Below are 24,270 nucleotides of genomic sequence, written 5' to 3'. Positions count from 1 at the left end.
AGTTGCCACAGCAGATATAACTGAAGCTGAACCCTGAACTAAACAATACAAGGAAGTGTTTCAGATAATTAGAACAAACTCAACTTATCTCTTTCCAGCTTCCAGATTATGTGGAATATCGCTGCAGGTAAATATGAAGACAGTGAGAAAATGTCACATACTATTTTACACCCAAAGTGAACCTGGAAGGCAATTCAAAATGGTGCTTTTTCGAAATTTCTAAACTCAGGTATCTAGAGTGAAACCCAACTACAGGTAGACTGAAGAAACATTTAAAAGTTAATGTTCAGAGATGTACTTCAGTAAAAATGTGCCTTATTTGACGAGAAGGCTGTTAGTGAGTACATGGCCAGACTGTTCCAGTGATGTTTATTTGTAAATTTTCATCTTATGTTGAGTGCCATTGTACTGACGCTGTCTTTGAACCAGTCTTAAATCTAAATAAATATTTCTATCTGATGTTAAGATGATAAAATGTCGTAAAGGAAATACAAGTTTAAAAAAAAAAAAGTAAAAGACAAAACAAAAAAAATATATGATTGTGGGGAAGAAACATGAATTCATGAATTGGGTGCATCCTATCATGATTTCCTGGTTATCTCAGTAATTTGTTCTCAATTCCAGGGAAAAGAATTTAAGTTTAAATAATTCTACGTTTTACACATAGGAGCTCCATGTTAACATTATGCTTATCACTGCAACTTGACCAGAAAATGGAAGTCTGAAATATCTTAACTGTCACTGAAGTTGCTTTTCAGTTTGCAAGGTCCTGATCAACAAAAGTGTAACTCAAACTCATTTTTAAATATGTGCTGTCCTTGACATAATTTAGGCACATAATTGTTTTCAGGCACTGTAACATTCCAGTTTCTGTGGATTACATTCCAGTAATATTTAATCATATAGATTTATCTATTGGAGTCTGAAATACTGCTAGCTTTGAATGTAGTAAAATTCTTCAGTACAATGGGCACAATTACAATTTAGTATCAAACTGTTGATAACTGTGGAAACGGTAACATTTAACATGAGGGCAAAATGAGAAACCTTAATGAAACAAAGATGCTAAGCCCTGTGTAGTACTGCCTTGCACTTCCTCATTCTCATCTACCATTAAAAAAAAAAAAAAAGGCTTTGCTTTTGTCTTTTTTTTTTATTTCAGTGAAATTTAGTGAAACTAAATCAGTCAGTATCTCTTGGACTCTTATTTTATGTTATGGTTAAGATGTCAAGTTCTAAAGCATAGCTCTCAGTACTGTTAAAGCGATCAAAAATGCTAAGTACAACCTGAGACCTGTGTTTTTTGATTACATTGCGCAGTTTCTGTAAATGCTGTTATTGCATCTACGCTGCAAAATGTGAAGGACTGCAGTGAAACAATATGTTATTTTTAAACCCAGAAGAGTAAGGTGCTCTTGAGTCATTACAGCAACTGGACAAAAGAACAAAATCCAAACATGCTAGTGCTTTTCTATGTCAGCTTTGTGATTGTACTATGAGTAGGATGACAGGTGTGGTGTGAAAGGAAGACTTAACTCTGTTAACAATTAAACAGTCTAAACATTAAGGAATTACTCTTTCAGTGACATTAAGATTGTGGGTGTAAAATTACACTTCTGAGAACTGGTTAGCATTCTGTGCACGTAACTGCATTAATTGCTTGGGCACTGAAACCTCTCCTAGTGCTATGATAAAACATTCTCAGCTGTAGTTAAATGACATGAACACTTCAGAGCAGTTCCAGTATGAAGTCAAAGCAGAACAGTGGGATAAACTGTCTGCAGCATAGCTTTGAACTGACCTGTTTGGAGCCAAGCAGGAGGATTCACAGGGTTGGGCACTGGCCTGTGTAACCAGGTGGTGCCTAGGAACAGCTTTTAGCCAGCTTGTCTGGAACAAAGTTAGTTTTGCTATGTGGAAACAGAAGGCTGTCATCAAATATCAGAAGTTCATGCAGAGCAACGCAATACAATTTTCTGCAACTTGCCAGAAACAATGCGAAACAGAAACAGTACGAGCATGGACATTCATAAAAGTCAGTTAGCTGGTATGTTATCTCAAAAGCATAGCTGGGTGTTCACAAAGACTTACCTTCTGCATTAAGCAGATGTTAATTTGCAGCCATTAATGAAATTGCATGGACTAGGTCATGGACTCTTAAGTGCTAAAAGCAAGCGAAGAAAGATGAGTCATCTTGAAGGGTTCTCTAAAAACTCTTTCATACTGAGCAGTAAAGGATTTTCCTTCTACTTCCAGAAATAAATGACTAGTCTTTGGGGTTTTATCAAATTTTGGATTCTTTTCCATCACCTTCGGGGGGGGGGGGGGAGTATGGGCTATTGTATCAGTCCTTCAGTTTATTTTGCATCTTATGGTGAGTAATGTTATGCCTTTCCTATTAATATATATACAATCTGACCTCTTAAGAAGACATGATATATTACAGTTTTTAATATAGCTATTCAAATAGACTGCCATTTTTAGTAACTTCACAGTTAGAAAGGAGGAGCAATCACTTATTTACTTAAATAACAAACTTAATATTGTTTGTTTCAAAACCTGATCCACCCTGCTTGTATGTGGAGTGGCAAAAAAAATAGTCGAACATTACTAATGTTACTTTGAAAGAAAAATGTGTATTTTCTAAGTGATTTTAAAGAAAACTAGTTTCAGAATCTCTACCTTTCAGAAATTGGCTTCTCTTTCGTGATCTTGTGCTTTAATTCTCCATTATGGATAAAATTCTTATAACGTGTGAAATTGTCAGTTGTTAAGAGTGGGTTCATCATGTAGTAGTTGAACAATTTTATTACTTCCTGTTACAGCATGTGTAGAACATTTACTACCAATAGATCAAGAGAGAGAAGAGAGCTAGAAATCACACAGTGAATTAATAATATTGGGTTCATGTTGGCTAAGGAGTTGAGCGGGATAGCCTGCATTTCAGTAGGGATAAGTAATATCAAAGAGATCATACCGATGCCAGCCAAGCCTTTGCATGAACATCAGGTCAAATGTCTGGACTTTGGATCAGGTGTGACAGCTGCTCAGTTTAAAGATTTCTCCGGACGTGGCAGAAATGCAAAGTCATTTCTTGTAAAGTTTCTTCTCATTTTAGTGTTAGGTGAGAAGATGCCGATTGATTATTGTATAAAATTTCTGCAAATGGAAGATCCCTGCGACCCCTCAAGATACCAATGTATAAATTGATTCTTGAGTGCAAGTAATACTAATTTTTGCCTGTTTCACAGGAAGGATGAGATCGAGCTTTTGGCCTAAAGCAGAACGTGAAACTGCTTACTGGATCTCATTTAAAGATAATAATGAGCCTTAACAGGAAAAACTCAAAAAAGAGTATCTGTGTGCTTTTTTTGTTCATCTAAAAGGAAGCAGATCTGTTGTTTAGTCTGGGGACTTGACCAAGCCAGTGCCCCCAAACTCTTACTTTCATTGCTGGTTATTGCTGTATTTAGACACCTGAGCAGTACCATATTTATCCTATTGAGCAGCTGGTTGCTCAGCTTCTCTGACAGTAAGTCCCTAGAGTGCCTCATGGTGCAGGTTAGCAAATATCATTTGCAGGGAGTTAATGTTTCTCTGTAGGTATCTCAGCCTGAGTTATGGAAAAAATCTTGTGAAGTATTGGCTTTTAGCTTAACTATTTTTGAAAGTTTGATTTTTATTTTTTTTTCTTAGCAAAAGAAATGTCAGAAAGATTGAAAATATTCCAGAATAGGATGCCTTCTATTTTTTGCAGAATTATTTTAGTGATGGTACTTGAATTATTGCCTTCCTTGCTTTTCTTTCATTTTGATTATGAAAACGTAATGTGTCTAGTTTATTCTTATGAGCAGTGGGAGGTAATGTTATAAGCAAGCTTTAGTAGTCCGGTCGGGTAGAAATTCTCATTCCTGAAGTATCTAGAAGACCACTCAACTCAAAACACAATTTGTATAAGATACTAGGAGTAGTTTTCCTTAACCTTTGTTTTCTTTGTTCGTAGTCCTCACTGGATTTAGCTGCAGTAATCATGCTACTTGCTGCTTCATACAGGGTCTTTGATTTGGTCATTTTTGAGTTATTACATAATTTAAATGGATGAAATTACAAGAATTTTTAAACTAATGAGGTCTTAGCTAGTTGGAGGCTTTTTTTATCCACTAGTTTTTTGCCTGAAAAGGGGATTGTAAAGACATTGTTGAATTAGGAGCCTATGACATGAGTTACATTTCTTTGAACTCTGTGTGCAACTGGATTGACGACTGAATTTAGAAAGAAACTTGTCAGCATTGATGGTTTGTTCTGTATCCTAGCACACGAGGAAGCAGTAAAGCAATAAAGTTCCAGTTGAAATAAATTGAAAAACGTAAATATTTGCTATGTCAAGGTGCAGCAGTATTGCCGAAAGAAAACATGGTTTCAATAAACTCAGACCTTGTTTGGAACATGCTTTCTCTGACTTCTGTGTGTGTTCTATTTTATCTGATTCTGTTTCACTTTAATACTTAGAAATGGGATAAAATTGAACAGGATAAAATGGAGCAAAACTGCATAGCTGCAAACTGGGAAGGTGTCTGTCTTCCAAATATAACCTGTTTTTCTTAACCTAATCAAAATGTTTGACTTAGGTGAATGATCTATGTGATGTGAGCTGTCCATGTTAGCTGCTTTTCCTGCACCAGGGTAGTCTGTAATCACCACATTCTTCCTCGCTCTGCAGTTATTTATTTGTGAGTTAAAAAGATCCTAGACTTGTTACACGATTAAACCTGGAGTGCACATCAGCATCAGGACCTTACAGAAAGGATGAGAAGCACACTTGGAAAACAAAACAAAGCAAAAAAAAAATTTTGTTTATATGGTCTGAAAATACCTTTCTTCCATATATAGCATGTCTCAACTCATTTCTGCGAAACATGCTCATCACAGTGAATTATCAAGACCGTGCTATGCTGCACTGTAATGAGGAGGACCAAAGTGAATGTATCACAGCTGTGATCAGAACATGTCTTCTTTGTGGCCTATTGGTCTAACAGGAGCTGGATTTATTCTCGGGTAGGACTAAGCATGTTGCCACTAACCTAGTCAGTAAGTCCAGCAGTGGATTTTACTGAAGAATTGATTCAAGCTATTAAGAACCAGAATGACATCTGTGTTATTTTAGAGTGGTGGTTAGATTAAGTTCCTCATGTTTTGGCTGCAAATGCATGTCATACTGTTACATACTAGTGTATGTAACAAAGTAAAAGAGCATAGAGAAGATACACTGGAGAGATAAAAGAACCTCCTGCCATAGCTGTTGCATTCAAAATACTTTAGCTTATTTGCTACCAATTCTATTGAAAACTACTTAGAATTAGGATGATGGTCAAGGCTGTAGCAGAAAAAAAAATATTACTGGGATTACTGGGATTTTTAATCACTGGGAACATAACAACATAATAAGACCAATTTTAGCACAAAAGAGATGAAGGACTGTCTTTTCAAAACTAGTGAAAGATTTTGTGTGCCTTCACTTTAGGATGTGCAGTTGTGGCCCAACTTCCAGAAAGAAATAGTGGTCCACCCCGTCAGTCAGAATTGGGTACTTAAAGCAAAACTCAAACTCCCAAATCTTGCTTAACAGAGAGAGAGAAACTAATGTCCTCCTAGTAGCTTACTCCAGATCAGCTGTATATCAGTAGTTACACTAAGTCTTGGAAGTGTTACAGGAAATAATTTTTTAATTAAAAAAATCATCTGATCTTCAGTGGGCACTTTTTCAAGTTTTTTTGCTCACTTCTGCTTTCAATGTAGGAACTTTTTTTTTGTTTGTTTTGTTTCCCCTGAGGATCCTTTTGGTTGTTTTCTAAGGTTGATGTTAAAGCTAATTGAGAGAGGTCACTGAAGGAGAAACAGGACAACATTGTTTTGCTAAGCAGCTCAGCTGATGAACTTCAGTGAAGAGCTGTGCTTAATGTACGTGTAACATATGCGATCACTCCTTCTGGTCTCAGAGTTTCTGAAGCAGATGTCTGGGGGGATTCCAACCACAATATTTAAGTTACTTATGGTTGGCAATATTTTATGTCATTGTCATTTGCCAGCTTAGCTGTGTCATTTATTTTTGTACTAGTGTGCTTTCTGAATTGTTCCAAATAACTTCGACCCTCATATACAGTACATGGGTGCTGTCATCTTTGTTATTGGTATGGTGAGGCATAAGACCTCAGTGTTACCTATTCCAGTGTTTCACCCCTTTTTTCATTACCTTAGTACCATCATGTATGAATCATCCAAATCCTTTGAGCAATAGGTAACGTGCTAGTCTGTGTGATTAAAGAGATGTAAATGCCATCTAAGCAAAGCAACCAACTATGATGGAAGCTATCTGCTCTTTGCTCCCCTATTTACGTTTCACAAATAAATAACTACAGTGATGTACTTTTGGATGCTTCTGCTATTTTGTAAACGTCTACTTGTCCTTTTGGAACTTGCTTCTGCAAGTTTGACAAGCAAATACAGAAAAGATGTATGCGGGCTTTACTGAAAGCTTCACAAGTCATGGTAATTTCCTGTGATAAAGTACCCCAAAAGCCAAAAGATATTGTCTGATATTGTTGCAGAATTGCATTTTGATGGGTTGGATTACACTTTGGAAGAACAAAGGATGAGGGAAGCACACAATTTGGAAACGTAGCTCGTTTCTGACTAAACTTGGGGTGTATTCCAGTGCAGTCAAGTCACAGTGCTCCCATAGCCATCGTGAGGAGTCTGTAGTCTGGATGAGCAAGACAGGTTCAAGAAGCCAACCCACTCACAACTATGGGTGAACTGTGCAGTCACACTTCAACAGTTTCTGGTTTCCTGATACCTTTTTGTACTTTCTTCCTTCTGGCACAGTGAGACTGCAGGCCAGACTTCACCATTGCCCTTTGAGCTGATAACAAGCAGTGAGCAGGAAATTTTAAGGTAAAGGATGAATGAGCCAAGCTCTCCTACTGGCTCGTGCTTATTGAATTCACTGTATCTATTACTTCCTCTCTCTATGCACAGTCAGTAGCATATGTCCATTTCAGTAAATCCTGTTATTTGTGTTCTTTGAAGTAGGCCCTCTAAAAGAACTTCATTGATTCCTGCGTGACTACCCGATTACCTTGTGATTACAGCTGTGAAAAAAAGATGGGTGACAGGAAGTGACCGGTAAGGTCCATCTAAAAGACATACAGAAAGCTGAGCATGTCATGTACTGTTGGAAAATGACAGATGCTGGGGTCTGTCACCATGGAGCACAGTGACCTGCATGACATAAAGATGAGCTTGGCTATGCCCTGAGCCCAGGTTTGTCCTCTTAGAGTAAATCAGATTTCATTTATAGCAGGTGTCACTGCTGGGTAAACTCTTGTTCAAGTGCCACTCCTATGAGTTCAGGAGGGTGAGGAGGTTTCCCTTGGTTACAGTCCACTCCAGCACCCAGGGGCCCAGGCTGTAGAAAGTATTCTCTGAATTTCCTCAGACTTTGTGTTGTGAGTGGTTGGATTCAGTCTTATCACTGGATGAAGCTTCATTGTGTACTAGCACATGTGTTTGATTCTGGAAGAATTTAGAGGAATGTAAACTAAGTGTTCCCTGAAGTAGAGATTTTCTACTTTCCTTAGGATTACTGAAGCCTAAACCCTGTAATTTGTACAAGCTGTAATAGCACCTCCCAGAACTATTCTCCGACTGAGAAAGTTTGACAGCCATCACATTCATGAAGAGAACTACTTTAATAAGCTATTCCTTTTCGTTGAGTTTATTTTAAATTTCATTATTTATTTATTTATATGGTAAAGGTTTCAAGAAAAAAATGATAATTTAACCCAGAGAGAATGGCTAATGCAAAGTACCAGCATAAGAATGTTAAATACAATCTTCCTGTAAAGGCTTTCCCTGCTCTGTGATTTTAAAACTGTGCAAAGATTGTCTGGCTAAAGTTCCAGTTCCACATATGCAGCAGACTAATGTAAACTATGATGCCACTGAAGAATTCATCCTCCCCAGTCAGCTTGCATGCTAACATGAACTTCTGTGGAATCAATACAGTAAACCAGATCAGGAGTCACAGAATCACAGAGTCGGTCCAGATGAAACTCATTCGGCAAAATAAATTGCTTTTTACATCAGTTAAGTATGTAATCTCATTCATTGCACAGCTACAGGAAAAATGGAATAACCAAGGAGAAAAGGCATCATGGAGGAAGATATGGACAGCGAACAGAAAGATATGGACTGCTTTTTGCAGTAGCTGGGTCACCCTACACTGGTTGAAGGTGTCTGATGCTGGGCCTTCAGGTGGACTTGTGTCTGGTCCATACCAAATAACATTTGAGCTCCTGCCTAAGTTCAATAAAATTTGATGGGGAGGTAGAGCTCTTAAAGGTGATTTTTTTACAGGCATCAGTGAAACTGAGAAAAGGGAGTGAACACCTGCAAAAACTTTCTCCTAAGAGTACCTCTGCCTGAACTGCAATGCTGTTGTCTGTTGCATGTGTGGAGGTAGCAAGGATACAGGGAAGTAGGGGTTATTGGAGAGGAGAGGGAAACCTAAAGGGCAAGTTAAGGAGAGCAGGCTTCACGGTTTGTGGAGCTACCATTTTTTTTGTTTGGTAAGTGCTTGCATTTTAGAGCTATTTCCCACAGCTCTGACCATAAAAGGAAAAAGAGAGAACTTTTACTGGCAGATATCAAGATGCCTACAAGGTATCCCTATGGCACAACTGTGGCACTAACCTGCCTCAGCCACCTGCCCCCTCCAGAGGGGGAGGGGGGAAGCCTTTCTCCTGCCCAGTGTGGTGGGCCCTGCTCAGGTGTAAGCATCTCCTTGCCCTTTTCTGAGCACCCACCATGCTTTGTGGGACATGAGGCCATTACTGCAGCTGCAGCCCTTGAGCACCACTAAGCCAGCACAGGTGGGAAGGGGTGGTGCAGGGGCTCATGATCTGCTTGTTGTGAGGAGGTGCAGGATGGTGATGTTATCTGAATGTTGCTTGAAAAGCTGTAAAGGTCTGGTGAACAACTGTAGGGCAACCAGCTTCTGGGGGCTGCAGTTCTTCCTCCACAGGCTCAGCAGAAAGCCAGAGGTAGCTGAAGGCAGGTTCAGCTCCTGGTCCTGAGGTCGTTGGCTCTCTCCTGGGCTGGATGAAGGTGAGTGGGGAGGATGGATGAGGGGACTGCAGGCTTTGGAGCTGTGTGGCAAACTATAGGCCTTGGAGCTGTATCAAAAGAGCTGTGGGATTTCTGTGTGTCTCGTGGGGTAGCAACATTTTTTTTTTGTCGTGGTGGTTTTGCAGTTTTCTTTTTTTTTTTTTTTTTTTTTTTTTCTTTGAAGGTGAGGTGTCACCTTCAGAGAGCTAAGTCCGCTAAGTCCTTGCTGAGGTCCAGGTGCTGCCAGCTGCCTGGCTCTAGGGTCTTGCTCTGAGTGTGTGTTCTGGCAGCACTGAGGGCCAAAGTATGGTAGGGTGATGGCACCAATTTACACAAAGTATTTAGGAATTAGGTTACCTCTCTCAGCACAGTTTGGTGCTGCTTGTTGGGGATCCTTAAGGCTGATAGTAGTAGGTCAGCCCCAGCCCTGGAAGGGAAGGGATCTAGAGCGAGTGCTGCAGCAGGTGCAGCCCTGGAGGGCTGCTCCTGGTCCCACAGAGGGATCTCAATTCAAAATGGAGAGCCTTGCATTTCTCAGGGATACAGCAATGTGTGCTTCTGTAATGGAGTGGGTTATTTTGTTAGAGGTGATGGAGCCACAATGTACCCCCTTTACTATCAGCTGATAGTTTAAGGGAGTCAACCAAACCAAGGGGTTAGCAAGGCTTTTCTAGCCTTGGGCCCCTCCACTGAAGCAAGAGGAATCTGCTTTAAAGAGTCTTGAGCGCTCACAGCTGTTCATAAGGCCATTGAAAGATCTGATCTGAAACCATTAAGTTAAAATGGATGACATAAAGCTCTACTAGAGTAAGATGCTGCAGCCTCGTGAGGGCATCAGGGAGGTAGGTGATTTCTTTGCTGTGCCTAAAGCCAACTCATGGCACAACAATACGTGCTAAATAATCACCTATGTATGGCAGCACATCAGAAAAGCGTGGAGTAAAGAAGGTCTGTGCTGTACGCTGAAAAGTTAGGAAAACATAAAACAATGAAACAGCATTCATCAACGTAGTCTATTCTGTATACTATATAAAATAAACATGCTTTATGGTAGTAATTCTGTTCTGTATCTCATTACGTCCACATGCAGGGAGGAAAAAGTAAATTAACCGGTACATGCAACCTTAATTTCAGCTTGTGCTAGGTTTGGAGGGATTAACTTTGAGAAATATGGGGATTTTCCCATACCTGGACATGCATACGACTGCGTTCCTATGCTGTATTGTGCGTATATCTGAGTCGTGGGTCACTTCCAGACATTCTCCTGGCTCAAACTTTTCATCCACGGTACCCTTGTGCTTTGTCCTCACAGTATATTTTGCAAGAGAATTATTTTGGAAGGCTTTGACACCTTGACAGGCTGCCTGCCTTCTGGGTACAAAGCCAATGCTGGGATCCACAAAGAGCTCCATAAGTTGATTTTGTTGCTAGAAAGCACAGTCTGCTGATTCTCCCCCTCCACCGCCTTCTCCTTGGGTTAGGTGAAGTGTTTGCATAGTCACACTGGGAACTGGGTACAGGAACTGATTGTGTTGCTGAAATTAGAGCTAACCCAGCAATATCTGTTGAATTCATTGTGTGCATGATGTGGCAAACAGAGGAGTGTGTGGCAGAGGGTGGGTGAGAACACAACTTTGCTTTTTGGTGGTAGCTCTTGGTTATGCTGCCTTAAAGTGCAACACAAGCATAGGAGTGGACAAGGATATGGGCAGCCAGCAGCTGAGAGCAGGAGGTGAGGGAAATACATATGATGAACACCCTCTTACCAAGCCCTATATTAAGCCTGCTGGACATTACAGAGTCACACCCTAGAGCCTGACCTGTGAGATGATGAACATTAAAAAAATAATAATTTCATTACATTTGTTCGAGCTTATATTCAGAACTTTGGATAAGGAAAGGAAGGGAAAGTGCCTGATAAATATGGTACATGATAAATATAGGTCATCACCTGAGCAGTCATCAGCTTTGCATATGGATGCACAGGGGGAGGGAAATGTATGACATGAGCTTGTTTTGTAGGATGAAGCTATATCTGTGTCTGAGGTACCCTGTGTGCTGTCTTTTTAGTTTCATTTAGCCTTCTCCCACGCTCTTCCTCAGATATGAAGAGAATAGTACAAGTGAGTGGAAACCCTAGATTTTCTTGCATGATACCTAAAGGAAAACCTCAGAGTATATGAGCAGTTTAAAAGAGTGAGAACAAAGTTATCCTCTCTCATGTACTGCTAACAGTTAACATTGAAATCACTCTGAAAATCTGGGAAGAAAAGCAAAGTGGTTGAATATGGCAAATACAAGAGGAGCTAAGCTCTCTTGAATTTGCTCAAGCTGAAGATGAGCAATCAGAGATTGGGAAAGAATTCAGGATGAAATTTTAGGAAGTCTGAAAACAAGTCTTTTGGCTCCAGTATCTCGTTTTATTTGACAAGTGAGGCAAGCAGGCTTTTCACCACAGTGGGTAGGTGTTACTCTGTCCACACAGAAGGATAGATTTAGGACCCAGACTGCCAGGTGCCATCATCCCTGGCACTGGTCATTAGTGCTTGTCCTAGGACAACAGGGTTTTAACTCAATCCCAGAGCTGTAGGCATTCAGCAGTTGTGCTGAAAAGATCAAGACTGATGCATGGAGCATTGGTACCCTGTATCAGCCCTCAATGAGTGGGCCAGATTAAGTACCCTCCTGTTTTGTCGGAGGGCCACACCAGTGCCTGAAGGAGCTGTAGGAATTCTGTGCATCAGAGTCACTTGGCTCTTAGAAATCCCGAATTACAGCGCTCTGGTTGAGAGAGCGTGTAGATGCTAAGATCAGTGCGCTGACAGCCCAGCGCAGCATCTGCAAATCCATCAGGAGCAAAGCTCTGTGCAGCCAGAAATTCAGAAACACCGAGATGGCTGAATGCACATCTTTAGCTTCAAGGGCAGTTAGCCATGGCTCAAAGTGGCTCGGGCTTCAGTTAAATGTCCGTTATGCAGTTATCAATGTAAATTGTGCCTGCTACAGCTCTTGAAAATTATAGTTAACTTTCTGTGCCTTTTCATATTCTCTATATAATGTTTCCTCAAGTAACTTCAGAAACTTAGCTCTTTTCAGCATAAAAGTTACTAGATCAAAATGCTGTCCTCTGTATGATGTATAACTAAAACTAAATATAACTATAAACCTGAAGTGAATTTTGACTGTAAATGGAAAGGCAAAGATAATGGAGTATTGTATTTCCAAAAATAGTTTTTTTGTTTTGTTTTGATATAGATTGATCTTAATTCTTTCTTATGCCTGATTTTCAAATGCTTAAGGTAAACTAACTGAAAGGAACTTCCTTCTGCCCTTAGCTGTGACTAAGCAACTCTTCCTATACTCACTCTACTGCGCATCTCATCACGCTTGGGTACCAACAGGGAGTCACCGCCTCAGCTGGAGGCTGGTAACTGATAAACAAGCAAGTCACCGAACAGGAGCTTTCTTGAGGAAAAACAAACAAACAAAGCTAATAATTTCCACTGTTTTGAATGGAAAGCTGGTATACCTACAGTTTAATTCATAGTCTTAAAAAAAAAAAAAGAAAAAAAAAAGCTCTGTTCCCAAGCTCAGCTGGGGACAAGGGGGTGTTCCAGGGGTGATGCTGAAACCTGCAGCTCTGTGATGCCCCTGGCGTGATGCTGCTGCCTGGGTACAAATGAAGATGGGTTGGCTCAGGGTTGAGAGTGCACAGACTCTGCAGGTGGGGAGTTAAAGACTGTAGCTGACATGAAGGCAGAGGAGCAAAGCTTTAATCCCAGTAGCCGTGATGCAAAAGCATTGTAGACAGATGGCTGGGCTGCTTTGTGACCTCCTGCAGCCGGAGAGCACCTGGGGACTTTGTGGGACCATGTCAAGAAGCAGTTTCAGAGCCCTGCAGGAAACTAAATGTAGTATGACGTCTTGAAGTGGTGCAATTAAAGAGGAATTCAAAGTGTAGGCAAAGGTTACATGCTGAGCTTTCAGTAGTACAGTAAAGTAGAATTAAATAGAAGCATATGAATAAAAAATGTGCGTGCCTGGATGAATGGAACAGCATTTTACAAAAGGACAAAGGATTGTTCTGAATAATATTAAAGTTTAGTATTGCAAATTGCTTGAATTAATAACAGTGACATTTTTAAAAGGTCAGAAATTGGTTTGAAAAGGTATCTAATATTTAAAGCTGAGTTTCCTACAGCCATGTTTTCATGGCGTCACCTGGGACCTGTTGCCAGCTGAGATCAGGGAGGTGGGACCAGCCCTCTAGACCTGTGGGTTAGGATGCACCAGCCTGGGTGATGGCCTTTTTGAGAGATGGCCATTAGCAGAAGTGACTGTGTGAGCTACTCAGCCAAGCTGAACAGGCCTCTGGGAAAATGCATCGCCGCTCCCAAGAAAAGGTGAGGGGGGATATCTGCATATCTCACATGAATCACAGTCCAGGTGGTAAAGCAAAAGAGCCTGCCATGACTGGCAGAGGAGGTCCACAGGCTTCTCTGTAGACACCTGGTTGTCATCCCTTTCCTTCAGTCCTGTGTGAAGCCTCTTAGTGAGGTGCCTGGAGTATCCCGCCCCTTGGGATAAACCACATCACTGTCATTTGTATGACTGAGCAAGGGTTTTGGGATCTCAGGCTAGGGGTATGCATGAGTTCCCTGCCTTGGAGGGCACAGCACCGGCAGCTGGGGGCACAGACCCATCTCCTCTGGGGTCCCAGCCTCTCAGTGGGTGGAATTCTCCATCTCTCTTGGCCTGTTTTGTCAGCCTCTTCCATAGTGAGGGACTGTGTGTTGTGTGGAATCTCTATTGCAATGATCCTTTACTTGGTCATGTCCTTTTATCAATTTTGTGAAATCCCAAGGTGCAGATACAGTGAGGGCTAAGTAATTATGTTGCTGCTTTTAATGTCTATTAAGTAATTAGAGTTACAGAGAAAATATCAACCTCTGCTCCTCTAAAGCTATTATACTGTTAAGGCTGTTTTATTGCTTCCATATTTGTGTTAATATATTTGGTCTCCTTAAACTAGTGCTGACTCTCAAAAAATTATTTTCTGTGCTATCACAGAAGTGGAAAAGGCATCATCAGCATGTTTGCTCTTGGGTGGTGAGTCCCTGGGGGTTGCAGGTGGATGGCACCAGTTGCAGTACTGCAGTGTGAGGTTAGAGCTGGACCAAGAGATTGAGAGAACAGGAAGGCTTCTCCCGGGCTTAGCAGTGAATTAGATAAAATAGTCTGTGGGCTCATTGAAACACTGGTTGTCGCAGTGTCAGTGAACTCTCTGTTCATGAGCTGATTGGAAGATTGCAGTTTTCCTTCTGTAATTTTGAATGCCTTCCCTTCCTCCTGCTATTGTTTCACTCTGGTATTTCAGAGCTTGCTCACTGTAGCTTGTATCTCGAAATAAACAAATATCAAGTTCAGCAGCAGGAACAAATATTAGTTGGAAATTTGCTGTAGGAAGAGTTGTCAGAATCAAGTTTTTCCATTAAATGTGTGAATAAATGAAACTGGCTGACTGGTTGTCCTCATCTGTTTCAGGTGAGCTGACTCAGATATTCCTCTGGATTCTGGCCATGTGCTGGGGAGGTGACTGCTTCAGTGTTCTCCCCACCCCATGCTGAAGAGGATGAAGTCAGTTCAAGTTCACCATGAAACCTGGTAAGATCGACTTTTTCTTGTAATGGTGATGTCCTGCTCTTCAACTACTGAAAGGCACGTAGTGGCGAGCATAGCTGAATTGCAGGGCATAGAGGTTTCACAGATCTCTCCAAAGCCAAAGTTTGTCATCCTCAGCGGCAATTTGTCAGCAGTGAATTTGTTCTTCAGGATTCGTGGTGGGGAGTTCAGGTTAGGTCAGTGTAGTAAACCCATCAGCTTATTTAGATGTCATGTGTGCTGGTCCAGTAACAGATGTGTGCTGTTCAATGTGGTATGGCTTGCTTTAGGGGAAGTGTGAAGTGACATCAAGGACGTGGCTACTTTTTGTGGAAAGAATGAAGCTGTTGAAACCAAAGAAACACAAGGAAGTTGTGTTTTGTTTTGTTTTCTAGCACAACCAAGAGCACAACCATGCTTTCAGATGCCTTCAGTTTGTAGAGATTACGGTCCAAAGAGTTGCTAAGTGTTGCTAACAGTTTGCTGTGATGGAGGATGAAAAATAAATTAGAAAAACTTTATCATTCAAGTTGGGTGATATTTAGAAAATGCTGAATTAACCTTCAGAATGTCCCCAGACATCTTGTCTGGGGAGGTGGAAGGGGTGAGAAAGAAGGAAAGACAAAGACATTCAGTCTGGTTAAGACTGACAATGAATGAATGCATGTAAACAAATCCCCTCAGGCATTCATGAATACGTTTCCTCATGCTCCAGTATTTCATCAGGTAATGAATAATTTCCACATCTGTCTTACTGAACAAAACCCACCGTGGTCTGAGCTTGCAGGTGAGGAGCGAGCAATATATTTAGATTTAACGTGGATGCAGCTGAATACAGAGGTTAGGAAAAAAAAATAAACAAACCAACAAACCTTGAACTCTCACATTATTACTTTTTGCAGTTAGGAGAAATGAAAACAAGCATAACTGTGTTTTTGTTGATAGCACAACTTTACCATTGGTTTGTGGGTTTCGAATTTCAGGCCTTAAAATAATGAAATGAGAACTGAATGAAAAGTCAGCATGGGTTAACTGCTGCAGAGACCCTTACCAGCATGCCTGGTGTTCGTAGGTGCCATGCTTTTGCTCCCATGCATGAGGTGCACGTACTTACTCTTTCAGGGAGAGGCACTCTGTCATGCACGGCTCAAGCATTCTGAAGCCCTGATGTCTCTCTCTGGCTGAGCCCTGGAGGGAACAGACTTTTCCCTTCTGCCCAAGGCACTCATGTCCCATATGTCGAGGTCCTCCCAAGGGGTGGTGTGGCCCATCACTGATTGGCTGCAGGTGTCCTGGCATTCAGACAAGGGTGGTTGTCAAGTTGTTTCTGAAGCAGAATACCTCAATAATCACAGTGGACCACGTTCCCCGTAGGAATCTGCTGAATATAGTGCCTTCAGGAAGGATTAGCTCCCACTAATCCCTCATTCAGGAGGAAAGTCTCAGGTGTTTGTCAAGTACCAATGGGCCAGTTTCGTACCCCTTTTGCTTTTTTTTTCCTCTTTTGACAAATCCTTCTCAAAATTGCGGAAGCAGATCCAAGCAATCACACAGTGACTCAGATGTAGAGCTAAAAGCAGTCCACATTGCAGATTAAATTTGCAATTGGCGATGTTGTGCTGCACTGTAAAAATGAAAAATGACTCTCTTCCTATTTGCTACATGTGAAGTACCATATGCAAAGATTTACGTTTAGCCAGAGAGTTGCTAGAAGAGGAAAGTGAGGAACAGGCTGAGAGACCATCTCCACCAATGTCTTGCTTTACCAGTGGAGTGGTTTTGGCTGGGTGTATCAGCAGAAGAAAAAGGAGACATACACAAAAGCATTAAGAGCCCAGGCATTCATTCACAGCTAGATGTTGCAGGGAATGGAAGTTTATTTCTGATCCAACCTGTGGTATTTTTTGCCTGGAGATATAATGCTCATGATATTTTCAATCTGAAACTCCCCCAGAGCTACAGCAACTGCGGATGCTGCTGTTGTTCAGTTAAGCATTGAAAAGTTCATAAAAATTTAAACTGATTAAATGTTAGCATGGAGTAATGATTCCAAGTACCGATGTGTTAATTATAATATTACATTTAGTGTGATTGATTACAAGTGTAATTGCCTTTGTAATTGAATTTAATGCACTCTCTTTTGGTTATGGGACAATGGATAGGAGTGTCTACTCTGTTCTGTATCTCTATTTTATATACCTTATTCCTCTCCTTTAAGGTATCTGTCCCAGCTGTACATAAAACGTGCAACAACAGTGTCAAGATTTTGACTTTTTTCAGTGTATTGTAGGCAATGTCTGAGTGAATTTCTGGTTCATTTTGAAATCAAAGGCAGAATTTCCATTGACTGCAGGAGGGCCAGATCTTTCATAGCATCAAAGTTTGTTCCCGTTACCCCGATGTTGCCTTTTAACATGTTCTGTTTTTACTGCCTCCTCCCAGGATGAGGTTAGGAATCTGCTTCACCTGGACTGGAAGTACCTCTGCTGTTTTCCTGTGCCACCTTAACATGGTCTAAAAGATACCCAGACATTTTGCTCATTTTCATTAGATACAAGCAATCAGCATTTTGAGTTTGTTCCTGTCCAAAAACAAGAATACAAATATCAGGCTGTGGGGCCTATTAAAAGCTAGCCAACTATTTTACATTTGGTTCTTACGCTACCCAATGCAACTAATTATCACTAGGAGAGGTGATGCAAAGCCATGCAGAATATAACTTTTCAAAGATTTTAAACTGTTGATTTCTGTTTCTAAAACATAAACACCTCAGCTTTGGTTAGAGAAATCAAAGATGAAGAATACAGTATTTCTCATGATGATTCCTTCTACTAGTTAAACATTTTCACTATTAAAATCTGATCCTGATGTATGGTTTGACTTTATACTACTGATGTGTTATGTCTTGCTCCACTAAACTTATTTTTTAGCACTTTTTCTTCCTGTGAAAGTTCTTAGATTTTGTTATTGGCAATCTTTTTCTAAGGAAAAGAGATTGATTCTGAAACTTACTACAGTAGGAGATTTTCTTCTATTCTCAGGTTTGTTTATGGCTTTTTGGGGACAGCCTACCCAAGTTTTGTAAATGCTTTTTGAAAAAGATGTGATATCCACACGTGTCCTTCCCATTGTGTATGGAAGGGAATAGAACAGCTTCTTTCTTCTACCTGATCTCTTTTGAGCCTTAGATCATACTGGGAGCTCATGCTATGTTGCTAATTTGTCATTATTCTCTCTAGATCCTTTCTAGTCTTGGGATTTCCAGCTGCAGTGCTACTTTCCCTTGATAAAGAGGGCATTTTTCCCACCTCTATGCATAGGTTGGCATTTGACTTTATTAAAATGCCTTTTGTCTGTGTAAGACTAACCTACTGTATGTCCTTGCCATGATTTTGTGAAGACTCAGCCTTTGTCTGTACTTATTTATATGACATTAGCATCATTTTGCAGAAGAGATATTTTTATTTTCAAATGGATGATGAGCGTACAGAATCGGATGACCACTATGAAACTGGGATGGACAGTGAAATATGTTATTTCTACATGCCCTTTTTGGCCTGCCTTCAGGCTTCAGACTGCATAACATCTGGTGGCAAAGTGACTGCTGGGGAAAAGACCTTCAGCAGAGAACAATTGCCCTGAGCGTCCCCTGCTAGTCTCCTCGTTTTCTTCTGAGATGCCTGCCCTTTGTCTTTACAGCAAGTGGGGCTGGAGGATTGGGTGGAAAGGGCACCACGGCCACCAGGATAGCGTGCTCCAGGCAAACGACACCCTGCAACGAGGCGATGGGAGGGTTCCTGATGTGCCCTAAGGGATTAAAGGGGCCACAATGGGGGTGGAAGAGAAAAGCCTCAAATGTGAGAGGGGAAGAGGCTTAATATGCCAAAATATGCTGCAGTCCTGTTGGTGCCTGGAGGGTTCTGTAAACAAACTTTCTTGGGAATCACTCTCTACTAGAAACATCTTTTTTTTTTTTTTTTTCTTTTTTCCCCTCTCCTTTTCTGCAATGCATTACAGGAGTTAAAAGGCACTTTAGAACAGAAGTGCCACTTTTGCCTCTGCTTGCAGGTATGCCACCTAAAATAGTACAAACCATAAATCACTTTAATAGAATCCCTTTAATAGATAAAAGCAGAAGCCTCACAAATCCTTGTGATTCAAACATCAGAGGAGGCTAACGTAACAATTCAGAAGAGGAGAACTGCAGTCATGCATTTCATGATTGAAAAGATCATGAACTGAATTCAGCTGATCGCATAAGGGATGTCAGTCAATAAAGCAATAGTAATACGTTTGAAGGGATTAATGACTCCAGTGGTGAACATCCTGTAGCTTGATAATCATTTGTCCTTGAGTTAATTATCTGAGCCACATTAGCTTTGTGCAGCAGAGATGGAGTGGTGGGTGGCTTTCATACACCACTGAAATACTAAAATCAGATTGCTGTATCATGAATCTCAAAAAACAATGTCTTGGCACTTTTATTTTGAAGCTTGGCTTTTGCTAGTGTCTCTCGAACCATCAGCAAAGCAATCAGGTATGTCGACTCTTATCCAAAAGCCTTCACTTTATCAAAAAGACAGTCATCAGACTTCGTTTGACTGTGGCCTGAATATGAGAGTGGCACATGAGCAGAGGCAGTGTCTGAGGTTGCTGTGTGGTGTGGGAGCATGCAGAGGTGTCCAGACCAGCTCTGAATATGAAGCAGGATGGTCAGGGTCCTATTGTCCCCACTTTCTTGCCTGTTCCCATAACCCCACACACGCACAAAGGTGCCAGAGAGCTACTCAAATGACGGACTTGAAAGTGGATTTTGACTTGTGAGTAAATCTTTCCTGGATTCTTTCCAGCCTGCTTCCCTCTCTCTCTCCAGTCTGGAGTTTAGGCTGCAGCCACCCTACAGCAACCAAGGTTTCCCTGGGGTGCAAGGAGAAGATGCAGCAGTGACTTCTCCAACTTCTTCATGAAGGCACTGGCAACTGTGAAATACTCCAGACCTGCTTTTGAAAGTCAGTGGCTTTTGTTCACAGTCTGAGGCCAGGGCAGCAATTTTTTTTTATTTTATTTTTTTTGTCTTTCAGGACCTTTGCATCGTGTCCTATGGATCTTGTGTTGCTTAATCCCAGTTAAGGGTGAGAAGGAGTGAAATTCAGCAGAGCTCTTATCTTGAGTAGAGAGAGGCCTATGCTGTTCCTCATATTGCTTTGGGTTGTTTTTCAGTTGGTAGTTAAGTTTTATGCTTACGTGTGACTCTAAGTATACTCAATGAGCCAGGAATTACGTTATACCACTGCTGAGCCCACAGAAATACCAAGAGCAGGTAGGAAGTTGATGCAATAGTCTTGGTGTGCCCTGTGCCATATACTGACATTGAATATCTGGCTTCCAGACTGTTGGTATTTTATGATTTTCCTTTCTGTAGTGTAATTTGAATCCACTATTTTCTTCTTATTTTTATTTTTTGTTTGTTTTGTTATCGGGGCAGTTTTTCAGGAAGTAGGAATGAGCTTCTAGGAAGTACGGCTTCTTTTTTTCCTTTCTGGCACCTTTTAAGTGATGCTTGATTCTTAGGTTTTCTTAAATGATTGCATGTCAATGTGCACTATTTTCTATCAGCGTTTTGCTTGACTAACCTGAAAAAGTCTCTGCAACCTGTTTTTTAAATGTCAGTTTGATTTGAGGTGCCAGTTAATTCGGTTCAGTGCTGCCTGAAATAGTAAATGTAAACATGTTAAAGAGGTCTTGTGCTCTCGAACAGAGCCCCATCAAGGCCTACAAGAACCAGCAAGAAGAATTTTCTTGACCTGTGATAGGGCTGGATTGATCTACCAGTGATGTTTATTTGTCACCCAACATGCCTCCTCTGACAATGCAAACTGAAGTTCATGCTGCTTTATATAAGAAAAGAAATTAAATTGATTAGATACTTTCAAAATATAGCAGCTTAATTGCCTTCAGGCTTTTGCGAAGTCTCCAGCTGGGTAGAATACTAATCTTTTCCAATTATTCTCATAATTATAAAATTATAATTATGTCTGTTTTCTGATGATTGATTGTAGCTCATAATGGTTCACACTTATATTCCTTAATGCATGAATGTAGTCCTGGTCTAAAAAGCAACATAGCTTCGACTGAAGGTGGCAAAGCCATGCTGAGATGCAAGAATTGAGAGTCTGGCTCAGAATATTAAACAGGTTCAGACATGTAACGCTGGATTCCCAACTGGCCCTTTCTCATACCTTACTGAGCCATATTAACAGTCTCTCTCCATACATTAAGTATGTATCTCGCTCGTGGCTTTGGGATTTGAAAGGAGTATTTACTGTAGACATCAAATACCATATGCTGTAATTCTTTCCTATCAACCTTTCTTTTTAGGGAACTGAGGCAGTGCCCTGTTACCTCCTCTCAACTCCTGGATTAAACTAACTTGCATAAATACTTTTTAAGAATTCAGACATCTTTCCAGCATCAATGAGAAGTCCCAAAGCACATGAAAATCTTGTCTTGGGAGTGAAGAAAGACTGAGAAAGAGGGGTGAGAAAGCAAAGGCAGCACCAGGGTGGTCCTCGGTGTGGGTCTTCCCCCTTTTTGAATGGGGATTCATGAGCCCAAGGGGTTTTGTCGCCACAGGGCCAGGGCCTTGCTGAGATGTCTCCCCGAGTGTGTTTCATCCAGAAGATGCTCTCTGTGTGCAAAAACCTTCAAAATTAAAGCTTTCTGAAAACTAGTAATTTCCTGCTCAAGTTTGTTAGATAATAAATATTCCCAGATAACTCTACACCCTGATCCATGGTAATAACCATGTTAACTGCCCATTCTCTAGGAGAGATTCAGGTGAATTTCCAAGTGTTCCTGAAAGAGTGACTGCATTTGCTTTTCCTCCGTGAATTATTCTGCATTAATGTCATTTTATGAACAGTGCTAAGCAGTCACCTTTAAATTGTTATTTTGGTGGCATATCAACGCTGAGCACGCTTCTTCCAACTACCTGATGTCTATGCAAATCAGTAATTCCCCGTCTAGGTTTTTAAAAACTCTCTTGCAGTAATCCTTCTCTCCCAAATAAGGAGATTAAGCTATGGACTCCAAATGGGACTTACTTAGTGATATTTTCCTATTTGATCACTTTAAAGTCTCTTTTTGCTCTACAGTAGCTTCATAAAGTAGCTTTTAGCATGATCATGAAAGTCTGACTTCTCTTTAATTTTCTGTGTAATACTTTTAAGGGACCCAAATCCTTTAAGTCAGGGATGCTTTGTTAATTTACAGCTACATGAATTTTTCCCTTTGGCATTAGTCTGTACTGCCCAGGAGGTGCAGTCATGCGTAAATGTGTGCCACTTTGCAGGCTCTTAATTGCTGTTTTGCAGAACCATGAACATGTATGAAGTTAGTACAGTGGCAACTCGGCTACCAGGTGTGGGGTGCCAGGTTGTATGCAAGCCTCTAGCATGGCATGAGCCATGGTATCTTGGGCAAAGAGGAAAAAGGATTATGCTTCAAAGAGTAATATTTGCGTAAGTATGCTACCATCAGTATTGGGCTCAACCTGAAAGTCTGAGCATCAGCAAAAAGGTCAGCTGCTACCTAGCACTTTTCTAAAACCTGTGATGTGAGCTGGTACAGCCGAGATGGTGAGGGCATGCACACATCTGAAAGTTTGTTTGCTTTTCCAGCTTCATCAGTTTGACTACAGAAGATATGATGTCTGCAAATAAATGTCCCCTACTGATATTGTTCATATTACATCTACTTGCTGCACAGTTGCAAAGGTATGGCCATTAGCTTGATGCAAAATGAGAGGAACCAACACCTTCCTCTCCTTCCCTTCTGTGTAAAGCACAAAGATGTGTGCTTTGCCTTGTGTTTAAATCTCAATAAACAGCCATAACACAAAATAGAAAGTCTTATTCCCCAAAAGTTTGTTACTGACTCATACAATAAGATCCAAGCAAGCTGATAATTATGTCTGTCAAATTTATTCATGGTAAAATTATTCTAGGGGGTGGTGTTTGTGGCAAATGTGTCACTTAAGTAGTTCTCTTCTCTTGCTCCTTTTCCCCAGTCAACATTCCAGATGTGTTAACAGTCAATATAAATATCCCTCTTCTGCTTTCTGCTTTACTAGCCCCAACAAGCCACAACCACAGACTGGTTTTTTTTTTTTTCCATGTCCCTTCTTTTTCATGTTTCATGCTGAGTAGTCTCAACAGGGGCTCACAATGGTGCTAATGCAGCCTTAGCTCTTCTGACTAGTGCTTTACCAGATACATGTTGGGATCGTGTTAGCCTCTGCTACCACTGACTGTGTTGCTGTCAATAACCAGGCACTAGCTGAGCTATGGACGCACCCAACACTTTCTCCTCCACAGACATTGCCAGCTGATGAGCTCCCAATCTGTAGTCGAATTTCTTGTAATTGATGCAAATGATTATTAGCACGTATGATGGTACATTTCATAAGATTTCTGCTAATCCTCTGGTAAAGATAATCCAGTTCTTTCTATGAGATGCCTCAGTCTGCTCATTTTTACTGAATTTATTAAAGCTGCTGAATTTTAGCCTCTTTTCATTTGCATCACTTGAGTCTAAATTAACAGTTGAGCTTCTAATTATGTACCACTATAAGTAAGTCCGTATGAGGAATAAGCAATGTCTATTTGTAAATTCATGCCTGTGTTTGTATGCCTAACCCTCTACTCCCATATTTTATGCATACTCAGAATAAGATGCCATCAAACATGACAGAAGATTATCTGATGAACCATTCGGCTATAATGCTTATCTAAATTGAATGCTATGTACAATAAATTATAGTTTGCTAAAGAAAATGAAACATATTTTACCTTACAGAAAAAATTGCATCTACTCCCCAGATCAATCATGTTTCCCAAGGATTGGTGAATAAACTGAAATCTCTCCTCCTGTAAGCACCAGGCTGTTGTGTGGAAGTTAGATAGCTTCTGCTGTGATTTATTTTTATCATAGAATGATTCCCCACTTGAGGAAAAAAAAAAAAAAAGGTATTTAAGGCAACAATGTATATACACTTTTTTGTTGTGCTTTCTGCAGTTCTTTCTTTTGTAGTTCCTCTGTTTTCATCAAGTACTTCTGAAGAGCGCATGCAGTCCTTGTGATGAGTACAGTGAAATGGCACGTAGCGTTATGCCTTCTGGCTTCTTGTGTGAAACGAATCTGTACAAACAACATGGGTAGGACTTTCTGAAGGGACTCATAACTTGGGGCATCTTGCCAACAAGCATGTTCCTTGTGAATACCAAGAGACTATTCTCAGGTATCTCAGGCTGGTGTTGCCCGAAAACGGTCATCTCTTCAGAAATTCTCCACCAAAGCTGTGTTGAAAATGTTCCTTTTTATTGAGCCACTTGTTCCTATGCTTTGAATAGAGGCTCTTGTTTTGGGAGAGGATTTTGCTGATTC

The 24,270-nt window shown here is 40.7% G+C and overlaps 1 long non-coding RNA gene across 1 annotated transcript; it reads left to right on the top strand.

Annotated features, from left to right (window-relative positions):
* Positions 1-8,952: 8,952 nt before the first annotated feature.
* Positions 8,953-23,985, top strand: LOC121065702. The gene is made up of 3 exons (XR_005817265.1): positions 8,953-9,165; positions 14,710-14,829; positions 23,917-23,985. It is a non-coding gene; the product is annotated as an uncharacterized LOC121065702 (long non-coding RNA).
* The last annotated feature ends 285 nt before the right edge of the window (positions 23,986-24,270 follow it).

The sequence above is a fragment of the Cygnus olor genome, chromosome 2 (genome assembly GCF_009769625.2).
Source record: "Cygnus olor isolate bCygOlo1 chromosome 2, bCygOlo1.pri.v2, whole genome shotgun sequence".
In the NCBI taxonomy this organism is placed as follows: Eukaryota; Metazoa; Chordata; class Aves; order Anseriformes; family Anatidae; genus Cygnus; species Cygnus olor.
The sequence above is the reverse complement of the archived record's forward strand: the minus strand, read 5'-3'. Positions and strand labels throughout refer to the sequence as shown.